This window comes from Scyliorhinus canicula, chromosome 19 (genome assembly GCF_902713615.1).
Source record: "Scyliorhinus canicula chromosome 19, sScyCan1.1, whole genome shotgun sequence".
Lineage (NCBI taxonomy): Eukaryota > Metazoa > Chordata > Chondrichthyes > Carcharhiniformes > Scyliorhinidae > Scyliorhinus > Scyliorhinus canicula.
In genome coordinates this window covers 14,168,119-14,180,142 of record NC_052164.1, presented here as the reverse complement: position 1 = coordinate 14,180,142, position 12,024 = coordinate 14,168,119, and the positions used below count along the sequence as shown (strand labels likewise).

Here is a 12,024-nt window from a genome sequence, read left to right as displayed (position 1 = left end):
GCAACACCTCTACCGACGCGGCAGCACGGTGGCGCAGTGGGTTAACCCTGCTGCCTCACGGCGCCGAGGTACCAGGTTCGATCCCGGCTCTGGGTCACTGTCCGTGTGGAGTTTGCACATTCTCCCCGTGTCTGCGTGGGTTGCGCCCCTACAACCCAAAGATGTGCAGGCTAGGTGGATTGGCCACGCTAAATTGCCCCTTAATTGAAAAAAATGAATTGGATATTTTTTTTTTAATAAATGTTTTTATTCAGTTTTCGTATTTTATATTGAACAAATTACAAATTGTTAGGAGAGAGAAACAAAAAAAAACCAAACAAAAACAAACACGCAAAAATTAACATACATATTTACAGGTAAGCATCTTCGTAGTAGTAACTGCGCCCCCCCCCCCCCTCAACATGTTTATTTAGTTTGGTTTTGGGCCTTAGCTAGCCATCGAACCCCCGTAACGAACCTGTAGCCCCCCCCCCCCTCCCGCTACCTTCCCCCGACTATTCTTCCTCTTGTACATTGGCCACAAATAGGTCCCGGAACAGTTGCATGAATGGCTCCCACGTTCTGTGGAAGCCGTCGTCCGACCCTCGGATGGCAAATTTGATTTTCTCCATTTGGAGAGATTCCGAGAGGTCGGACAGCCAGTCCGCAGCTCTGGGCGGTGCTGCTGACCGCCAGCCAAACAGGATTCTACGGCGGGCGATCAGGGAGGCAAAGGCAAGGGCGTCCGCCCTCCTCCCCAGGAATAGATCTGGCTGTTCTGAAACCCCGAAGACCGCCACTATCGGGCATGGCTCCACCCTCACTCCCACCACTTTGGACATAACCTCGAAGAAGGCTGTCCAGTACTCCACGAGTCTGGGGCAAGACCAGAACATGTGGGCGTGGTTGGCCGGGCCTCTTTGGCACCGTTCACATCTGTCTTCCACCTCCGGGTGAATTGGATATTCTAATTTTTTTTTTAAAACGTCTCTGCCGACACATGGGAATCCCTGGCCCAAGACTGCCTGAAGTGAAGTAAAAGCATCTGGAAAGGAACTGAGCACCTGGAGTTTCATTGACAAGAGCAAACTGCAAACAAGCGTCAATAATGAAAGGAGCGCGTGGTGACTCGGGCACCCTACCCACCCACCCACTCCTCTAACCACCATCGCCCCAGCTGAGACAGAGTCTGTGGTGGTATGGATATGAGCACTGCCATTGGTGCAGAGCACTGGCTTCCCATTGGCTCTGGCTGGTCATGTGCCTCTCGTCCGATTGGTTGGGACTAGTCATGTGACTGCTCTCCAATTGGTCGAGAGGCAAGTAGGCTCCGCCTCCGAGGCGGGGTATAAGTTCCCAGCGGTCGGCCATTCTCTGTAGTCGACCACCAGGCTAACAACTAGCTGATTAAAGCCACAGTTCGGATCCTAGATGTGTCTTGAGTCGAATTGATGGTACATCAATTTAATCAGCTAGAATTTTGGAATGGAGCTTCGCATCAAGCCTGACTGCCTCCGCACCAGCCCGCATGCTGCAAATGCGTCTGCAATCTTTAAACACTGGCAGGTGTGTTTTAATAGCTACCTGACGACTGCAGCCGGCAAGCCCACCAAGGAGCAGAAACTCCACATCCTCCACTCATGCGTGGGCACATTGGTCTACGCAATGATCGAAGATGAAGACGAATTTGATGCGACGATGGAGATTCTCAAAGGACACTTTCTCCGGCCGGTCAATGAAGTATACACACGGCATCTCCTGACGACCAGACAACAGTTCCCTGGTGAGTCCCTCGATGAGTTTTACCAGGCCCTCGCAGCTCTAGGGAGAACGTGCGCATGTCTCCAAGTTTCGGCGGCGGAGCACATGGAACTTCTAATCAGAGACGCTTACGTTGCTGGCATGCAGTCTCCTTCTATCCGCCAATGATTGTTAGAGAAGAACACCCTCAGCCTAGCTGAGGCACGGACTCTTGCAACCTCCCTGGAGGTTGCTGACCTGAACGCCCGCGCATACGCCCCCGGCCGCGCAGCAACCCCCTGGACTTCATGGTATGCGCCACCCCCATCCTCCATGGGCCCCGACCCCCCCCAAGCCTGCGCCGCGGGTCGCACCGATAAACTAGCGGGGCCCCGTTCCTATTTCTGTGGCTTCTCAAAGCACCCCCGCCCGCGCTGCCCGGCCCGCTCCGCTCTGTGCAAGAGCTGCGGGAAGAAGGGCCACTACGCGGTGGTCTGCCAGACCAAGTCGGTCGCTGCTGTTCCGCGCAGCGACTGCGGAACGCCCCCCTCCCCACCCGGGTCCCCCCAGGGCCCCACGCCACGCACCAACCTCTCAGGCCCGCCTCCCGGCTCCCGCAATGGCCCCACGGTCCTCCTGGCCCGCGCCCCCAGCTGCCCCGACCGGCTCGCGGATGCCGCTGACACGGCCCCCAGCCGCCATTAGGCTCCCACGGGCGCCGCCATCTTGGGCCCCGGACATCATGTGCGGGCCATGGGCGTCGCCATCTTCGGGCCCTGGCTCCACGTGCGGGTCCTGGGCTCCGCCATCTTGGGACCCCGACTCCACGTGCGGGTCCTGGGCGCCGCCATCTTGGGCCAACTCGGAAGGCCCTGCAAGCGACTACTCTGCCACTGAAGAGGATCTGGAACTCTCACCACGACTGGCTTCCATCAAGCTAGATCAGTCGCAACCACGCTCGCTCACCAAGACTACAACGACGGTGCAGCTCAACGGACACAAAACGAGGTGCCTGCTGGACTCCGGGAGCACGGAAAGTTTCGTCCACCCCGACACGGTAAGACGCTGCACGCTCCCCATATACCCAGTTAAACATAAAATTGAATTGGCCTCAGGTTCGCATTCCGTCCAAATCACCGGGTGCTGCATAGCGGACCTCACAGTCCAGGGGAGGGTTTTCAAAAATTTCAAACTCCTCATTCTCCCCCGTCTATGCGCTCCGGCACTCTTGGGCCTGAACTTCCAGTGCAACCTGCAGAGCTTGACTTCTCAATTTGGCGGCCCTATTCCTCCTCTTACTGTTTGCAGCCTCGCGTCCCTCCCTCAAAGTGGACCCCCCTTCCTTGTTTGCTAATCTCACCCCAGATTGTAAACCTGTCGCCACTCGGAGCAGACGATACAGTGCCCAGGACCGGACCTTCATCGGGTCCGAGGTCCAGAGGCTCCTTAAAGAAGGAGTTATCGAGGCCAGCAACAATCCCTGGCGAGCCCAAGTGCTGGGAGTTCGGACTGGGGAGAAAAACCGGATGGTCATCGATTACAGTCAGACCATCAACAGGTTTACGCAGCTGGACGTGTATCCTCTCCCCCATATTTCCGACCTGGTTAACAGGATCGTGAAGTACAAAGTCTTGTACGTGGGGCTGGTTTAGCTCACAAGGCTAAATCGCTGGCTTTTAAAGCAGACCAAGCAGGCCAGCAGCACGGTTCGATTCCCGTACCAGCCTCCCCGGACAGGCGCCGGAATGTGGCGACTAGGGGCTTTTCACAGTAACTTCATTGAAGCCGACTCGTGACAATAAGCGATTTTCATTTTCATTTTCATTTCATTTCATTTTCATTTCTCCACGGTGGACCTTACGTCCGCCTACCACCAGCTCCTCATTCGCGCGAGTGACCGAAAGTACACCGCGTTTGAGGCAGATGGGCGCCTCTACCACTTCCTCAGGGTTCCATCCGGTTTCACAAATGGAGTCTCGGTCTTCCAACGGGAGATGGACCGAATGGTCGACAAGCACGGTTTACGGGCCACCTTCCCGTATCTCGATAACGTCACCATCTGCGGCCACGACCAGCAGGACCACGACATCAACCTCCAAAAATTCCTCCAAACCGCAAAACTCATTAATTTAACTTACAATAAGGATAAGAGCGTGTTTAGCACCGACTGTCTAGCCATCCTTGGCTACGTAGTGCGTAACGGAGTGATAGGCCCCGATCCCGAACGCATGCGCCCCCTGATGGAACTTCCCCTCCCCAACTTCAAATCCCTCAAACGCTGCCTGGGCTTCTTCTCATACTACGTCCAGTGGGTCCCCAACTGCGCCGACAAAGCCCGCCCCCTCATCCAGTCCACCTCCTTTCCCCTGTCGATGGAGGCCGGCCAGGCCTTTAGCTGCATCAAAGCGGATATCGCAAAGGCCACGATGCATGCTATGGACGAGTCCCTCCAATTCCAGGTCGAGAGCGACGCGTCTGACGTAGCTCTGGCGGCCACCCTGAACCAAGCGGGCAGACCCGTGGCCTTCTTTTCAAGAACCCTCCATGCTTCCGGAATCCGCCATTCCTCGGTGGAAAAGGAGGCACAGGCCATAGTCGAAGCTGTGCGATATTGGAGGCACTATCTGGCCGGCAGGAGGTTTACCCTCCTCACAGACCAACGGTCAGTAGCTTTCACGTTCGACAATGCACAGAGGGGCAAGATCAAGAACGACAAGATCTTGCAGTGGCGGATCGAGTTGTCCACGTACAACTACGATATCTTGTATCGTCCTGGGAAGCTCAACAAGCCTCCTGATGCCCTATCCCGCGGTACCTGCGCCAGCGCACAGGTTGACCGCCTCCGCTCCCTCCACACAGACCTCTGCCACCCAGGGGTCACCCTTTCTACCATTTTCTTAAGACCCGCAACCTGCCCTACTCCGTCGAGGAAGTCAGGACCGTCACTAGGGACTGCCACGTCTGCGCCGAGTGCAAACCGCACTTTTACCGCCCCGAACGAGCGCATCTGATCAAGGCATCCCGCCCTTTGAACGTCTCAGTATAGACTTCAAGGGTCCCCTCCCCTCCAACGACCGTAACACTTATTTCTTGAGCGTTATCGACAAATACTCTCGATTCCCTTTCGCCAATCCCTGTCCCGACATGACCACAACAACTGTCATAAAGGCCCTCCTATCCATCTTCTCCCTGTTTGTTTACCCCGCGTACATCCACAGCGACTGGGGGTCCTCTTTTATGAGTGACGAACTGCGTCAGTTCCTGCTCAGCAGGGGCATAGCCTCTAGCAGGACAACCAGTTATAACCCCCGTGGTAACAGTCAGGTCGAGCGGGAGAATGGCACCATTTGGAAGACTATCCTGCTGGCCCTACGGTCCAGAGGTCTTCCTATTCCCCGTTGGCAAGAAATCATTCCCAACGCCCTGCATTCAATCCGGTCTCTCCTCTGTACTACCACTAATCAAACACCTCATGAACGTCTTCTGGTTTTCTCCAGGAAATCGTCCTCAGGATCCCCTCTCCCGACCTGGCTGGCCCGGCCCATCTTGCTACGGAAGCATGTGCGGGTGCACAAGTCCGACCCGTTGGTTGATGCCAACCCGCAATATGCGTACGTGGAGTATCCCGACGGTCGGCAGGATACGGTCTCGCTCCGGGACCTGGCACCCGCCGGCGTGCGGCCTTCTCCCCCTACACCAACACCTCCCCCCCCCCAACCCCAATTCCCCCCAGCGCCGCCCCCCCCCCCCCCCCCCACGACCCAGCGCACATGTCCCCTCTTCCCCGATTACAGTGTCTCCACCACCGGCTCGGGGTACGGAGACACATCTACGACTAACGCTCCCGGAGGCAAGGACGACCATCGGCCCGACATCACCGGCTCCACTGCGAAGGTCCTCCAGAACACCACGGGCACCCGACAGGCTGATCGTCTCCATCTGATGCGGCCATGGACTTTTTTTTGGACATTGTTGTGTCATCCTGTTGTTATTAGTAGTAGTATTGTTTCGCCATGAGCCAGTGGCCAGCTCACCTATCGATTTTCGCTGCTCATACCACCAGACATCCTCGGACCTCCCCCCTCTTCCACTTACACCCCCCCCTTCTTTCTCCACAAGGGGTGAATGTGGTGGTATGGATATGAGCACTGCCATTGTTGCAGAGCACTGGCTTCCCATTGGCTCTGGCTGGTCATGTGCCTTTCGTCTGATTGGTTGGGACTAGTCATGGTACTGCTCTCCAATTGGTTGAGAGGCAAGTAGGCCCCACCTCCGAGCCGGGGTATAAGTACCCAGAGTTCCCGGCGGTCGGCCATTCTCTGTAGTCGACCACTGGGCTAACAACTAGCTGATTAAAGCCACAGTTCGGATCCTAAATGTGTCTTGAGTCGAATTGATGGTACATCAGAGACCATGTTGTGCATTGGACTAATTAGTCACCTGAGAATTTAGTTTTAATGTGGAAGCAAGTCATCCTCGATTCTAAGGGACTATCGAAGAAGGGGTTAAAGGTTTTACTGAAGTAAACTTGGAGGGTGGGATTCTCCCATCTCCGATGCTGAAATCGCCTTTGGCGATCGCTCGGAATATCCACTTTCGTGCCAAAAGCGGGGGTGGTGTCGCTCCAAAACGTTACCTGAGGCCCTCACCCTGATGCCCCGCCCTCGATGGGCCGAGTTCCCGACAGCGTGGGTCACTCATGGTATTTATTTTTGGGAATTTGGTGTCGGGGTGGGAAGCCGATCCGCGGGCATGGGGGGCTTTGGCGGGGGCTGGGGGCACTGGTGGGGATGTGGCCTGGGAAAAGGGGGTCACTATTTGGCTGACCGGGTCCACGCGTGACCGGCGCCATGTAGCACGGCGCGGCCGCTGCAGGCCTTTGCCGTGCGCATGCGCAGCCACGGACCCTGCAATTCTTCGGCCGTGTCCGCAGCTAGAGCCAGGAGCTCCACACTGCGTGCCTGCCCACCGTCTCCCCTCTCTCTCTCTCTCTCTCTCTCTCCTCTCCCCCCCCCCCCCCCCACACACACACACACACACACACCGTTCCCATGTCGGCGTCAGCACTTAGCCTCAGAATGGGAGAATCTAGCCCGGGGTAGCTGTATAATAGGTTTGGTCAAAGGCTGCGCTCACTCCAAATTTTGAAGAGGTAGAACGGCATATTGAAGCTGATCTGAAGCAGGATGGGAAGACTGCGAAGTATAAAAACGGATCAATTTATGACAAACAATAGCAAGCCTGGAACAAGCTTAGCGGGCAGAGGGAGGGATTTGCAAGTTGCTAAATGTTCCTTTTGGCTCATTTTCACTCTCATCACCATCACCCCCACCCTTACCCCCACCCACTCACTCCCCCCACCCACTCGCTCCCCTGCATCTACTAATGGTTATAATGAATCTTCTGTTGTGCTTATGCTGGAATAGGCTCCTTGAGAGATGATTCAAGTGCTTCAGCTGCGCCTTATGGTTTAATCAGCAGTGTTGTTCCCCTCTTCTGGCATGAGACACGTAAGATTGTTCATTATAACCATATTGTCACTGCTTGGTCAATAACCAGAGCGGAGTGAGTTGATACAAATGGCAGGAACAGATGTCAGGCAATGACAGATTTGTGCCATTGCAGGAACGGAACTCACAAAAGCAAACACAGTAACCTTCACTTATATTAGCAGCCTTGTTCAGAGCGCTCTCTCTCTCTCTCTCTCTCTCTCTCGCTCTGTGTGCTGTAAATGTCAAATCCGCTTAGGCAGGGTGACTGTGACTCAAGCTGACATTGGTGATTTACGGCTGAATGCACGCCACACTAGAACCACTGGCACACAGACAAAACTCTGTGCTGCTGCTGGCACCCATGCGCACTGCAGGCTTGGGTCTCATGACTTCTGCTGTCCTTAGGAAGCAGAGGTGGAGCATAGCACAGGATGTGCAGATTAATGGCAGATTCTGAAGAGTTGGTGAAGCAGATTTCCTTCCTCGGCCTGTGTCGGTCTAAACAGTGATGCGGCTGTAGTTTTCTTTGCTTTTTTAAAATCAACTAGCGAGTGATTTAGGTGTGAAGGTTTCAGCTTTGGACACATTTCTTTATTCAGCAAGTCTCTGAGGCCTGTGAAGGTATGTACTGTAAGGGTAGTGGGTCATTTTTTGGTCGGGGGGGGGGGGTGGAAAATGTGGGTAGAGCTGCATTTACTCGAGCTTGTATGAATGAGGCCTCACTGTCATGTAATTCTCTTTTTAAGTTTTACATTGTCTCCGTTCTATTGCCCCGGTTGGCCGATGGAAATTAGTTTTGTTTTGTAAAAACAGATGCCAAATGCTAATTAGATAGAATCACATGGCAAAAGAATCACATTTTACTGTGTTTCTTGGTATGGTTTTACTTTCTCTGAAGTGTTTAAAATAAGTTAATTTTCAAGCTGAAGAACTTGGTTGAGAAATACCCTTATCTGTCAAAGTCCAGGATAGGTTATAAATAGTTGTGCGTTACTTTTAGTAATGAATTAGTTTTCGTGCTGCTCAAATATATAGATAACTTACAACGATCGGTGACTTTATATGTGTGTTTAAAGATCAAAGAGGTGGAGTATTTTTTCAGAATAACTGAATATCACAGTTGGGAGGGTTCTGTAAGCGAGTAAACTGTATATTTCAGTCAGGGGTCCTCAATATGTTGCATACTATTCTAAATTCACCAAACCCACACTTCCAGCGGGAGGGTTACTTGCACAGAGCACAGGTCGGAAATAGGGTGGTGTGACACTGGGGTCCCAATTCTCCAACCTGTGAGAGCTCCCACTGGAATTGGTGAATTTATATTATTAAGTGAGTTGATATTAGGATTTAGAAACAGAATATCACGGAGAATGGATGCACACTGATTATCAGTCTCCTGCTGTTAATTAAATTAAAGAAACATGAGCACAAGCTAAATTGGTTAAAGTTATGATCTGAATCCCTTGATGGCTCAGCGGGTTTATTCAGCGAATAACAGAAATCCATGGCCTGCACTGAGTGAGCTGATACCAGCTGGGGCAGCAGTATTAATGTAACAAATGGCTTCAACATTCCCAAATTAGGGAGGGGAAAATAGCCTGATCAGTATTTAGGCAAACTGCTTCTTCCTCTCATTTGAACTTTAATGGAAGTGTCTTGGTTGCAACGTTTAAAAATATAGAAATGATGATTATTGTTCAAAAATAATCCATTAGCTGTGAAGCGATTTGCGCCATTCTAAAGCTGTACAAGTGCTATCACTAGAGCAGCCCTTTTCCATCTCTGCAACTGAACTCCAATCCCAGCTCAGCTTGAACTGCTGAAACCCTTGCCTTTGTTATCTCTAGACATAACTGTTCCAATGTGCCGCTGGCCAGCCTCTCGTATTCAACCCCCGCCCTTACGGAAACATGAGATCTTCCAAACTCTGCTGCCATGTTCCAGCTCGCATCATATCCCTATCACCCATTACCACTATGCTCACTGACTCACGTTGACTCCTGGAGAAACAATGCCCCAAAGCTAAACTCTCATTCTTGTTTTCAAATCCCTTCATGACCTTGCCATTTCTTATCTCTATAATTTCCTTCGGCTCCATAACCCTCTACATACCTGCACCTCTCTAATTCTGGCCTCTTGAGCACCCCCAGTTTTAATTCCTTCACTGTGTATAGGACCTGAGTTAGGCCTCATTTGGAATATTGCGCACAATTCTGATCGCCACACTACCAGAAGGATGTGGATGCTTTGGAGAGGGTACAGAAGCGGTTTACGAGTATGTTGCCTGGTATGGAGGGCATAAGCTATGAGGGGAGGTTAGATAAACTTGGTCTGTTCTCACTAGAACACTGGAGGTTGAGAGGCGACCTGATAGAGGTCTACAAGATTATGAGTGGCATGGATAGAGTGGATAGTCAGATATTCTTTCCTAGGGTCGGAGGGTCAAGTACGAGGGGACATAGGTTTAAAGTGCGAGGGGAAAAGTTTAGAACAGATGTGCAAGGCAAATTTTTTACAGAGGGTGGTAAATATATGGAACGTGCTGACTGGGATGGTGGTGGGAGCAGATACGAGAGCGGCATTTAAGGGACATCTAGACAAATATGTGAATAGTGGGACTGGAAGGATACGGACTCTGTAAGTGCATCCGGTTTTAGTACCATGGTCAGCACAGGCTTGGAGGACCGAAGGGCCTGGTTCCTGTGCTGTATTGTTCTTTGCTCTTTGTTAGCGGCCGTAACTTCAGCTGATGAGTCTTCCCTCCCTAAACGTCTCTGCGTATCTACCACTCTTACATCCATTACTTTGCTTCTTTTTAAATCAAACCTCTTGATCTAGCTTTTGGTCATCTGCCATAATATTTCCGTAAATGGCTGAATGCCACATTTTTGCTTGAGAATACTTCTCTGGAACTTCTTACATATGGGCACTTTGTATAATAAATAATAAATGAACGTTTTTATTCACTGATCATTAATCAAAGTGCACTTGTATGAATGTTGAGTGAGGGCGAGAATAGCCTTGTCTGTGATTCCCCCTCGAGTCTGATTAGTTTGTCAGCATTCCCTGTCAGGATTCATTCATGAAAAAATGACGATTTGGCCAAGGCATTCGAGGATGACCGGCACGTATCGAACTGTACCACAACAGGAAGTCAACACCTTCAGGGGAGCCGGAAATTGTTACAAACTAAAACCATTTATATAATTATTGAAATGTGTTGGTATGTTTCGAGAGATGTCTTTAATAATTAGCAGAATTAAGCCTCCAGCGACTCACTGGATGAATATGTGATGCAGTGTGCTAATGAGGTGCAACAGACCAGAGGACCCCAAATTTGACCACTAGTCTGTTTTGAGTTACCCAATCTCGACTAGAGTAGCACTGAAATGCCGTAATTGTCGTTCGCATCCCCAGGCTAGGGGAAAAAAACTATTCAGTGCATTTATGTGGCATTTGGGCTAAGTTCTGATGTTTGTTATGGTTGGATAGCAAGCAAGTTTATTCTAATGTTGTTCCCAGCTGCTGTGACCCATGCTTCAGACACGAGAGGCTGGCAGCCCATAGAACCTATTTACATTTTATTTTGTAAGTTTAATAACTGTTCTAGCACAATAGCTTTGTTTTTCATAGAATCATAGACTAGAAGCCCTACAGTGCAGAAGGAGGCCATTAGGTCCATCGAGTCTGCACTGACCCTCTGAAAGAGCACCCTAACCCAGGCACAATCACCCACACCCCATCCTTGTAACCCCGCCAAGGGTCAATTTAGCATATCCAATCCACATAGCCTGCACATCTTTGGGCTGTGGGAGGAAACTGGAGCCCCCGGAAGAAACCTGCGCAGACACGGGAAGAACGTGCAAACTCCACACAGTCACCGAAGGTTGGAATCAAACCCGGGTCCCTGACACTGTGAGGCAGCAGTTCTAACCACCGTGCTGTCCCCAAATTTCTAATATTTTTAAAAATGAATTTAAAGTACCCAATCATGTGCCATCAATGAACCCAAGACGAGTAGTGAACATAACTGAGGCTTTAATAAACTAAACAGAAAGCCTCCTGGCCTCTGATCACGAACTGGGGCAGAGGCGGAGACCAGCCACCTTTATACCGAGCCCGAGGGGAGACGGAGCCATCAGGCAGTGGTTTACCACATTACATATAATACAGTGGCAGTTTACTATATACTACAGTGGTTTGCCACACCCAACCTGGGTCCTCAGCACCGTGAGGCAGCAGTGCTAACCACTGCGCCACCGTGCTGCCCCTTCTAATATATTAAATAGTTTAAATTAATTGTTTTTCTGAAGAGAAAACTATTTTAATTTATTAAGTAATTATGAGTTTATTGCTGTTCTATGTCAGAAGGAAGTTGAAGATGAAATTTGAGCTTTTGCAAAGTAAAGTTGGATTAAGAGCTAGCTTAACAGGTGTTGAACTTTTCTCAACCAGAGGCCACATTAATTTTTTAAAATTACTTCAGTTAATTGGTTGCAGCGATCAGTGCGACTTGAGTGCAGCCTTCATGGGTTATCTCACATTAAAATGAAAAGACTGAGAATTGAAAGGACGGCACATAGGCCAAACTGACTTCTACATCCAACTGTTTCATCTCCCCTCCTCTCCAATGAGGCTGGGTGTCCTAACTGGTAACATTTACCGTATAATCACAATGCACTCATTTCGCAGTCTGTTGTTGACATATCATATTTGATGTTGAATGAATAAATGCCGTAAGCCATCCAAATCTGGAGAAAGTGCCAAGTTTGATCCGTGACTGACACTGAGTTCAGTAGTGGCTGGCGGGAGG

The 12,024-nt window shown here is 50.8% G+C and overlaps 1 protein-coding gene across 10 annotated transcripts in view; it reads left to right on the top strand.

Moving 5' to 3' along the window:
• raraa (retinoic acid receptor, alpha a) overlaps positions 1-12,024 on the top strand; it is a 656,519-nt gene that overhangs the window by 193,629 nt on the left and 450,866 nt on the right. For 7 of the 10 annotated variants that reach the window (XM_038778940.1, XM_038778953.1, XM_038778949.1 and 4 more), the window contains exon 1: positions 7,608-7,832. The exons of the other annotated variants lie outside the window; for them this stretch is intronic. The gene's annotated coding sequence lies outside the window, so the exon portion shown is untranslated. Of the gene's footprint in view, positions 1-7,607; positions 7,833-12,024 lie in introns of those variants that run through there. 10 annotated transcript variants of the gene reach the window in all.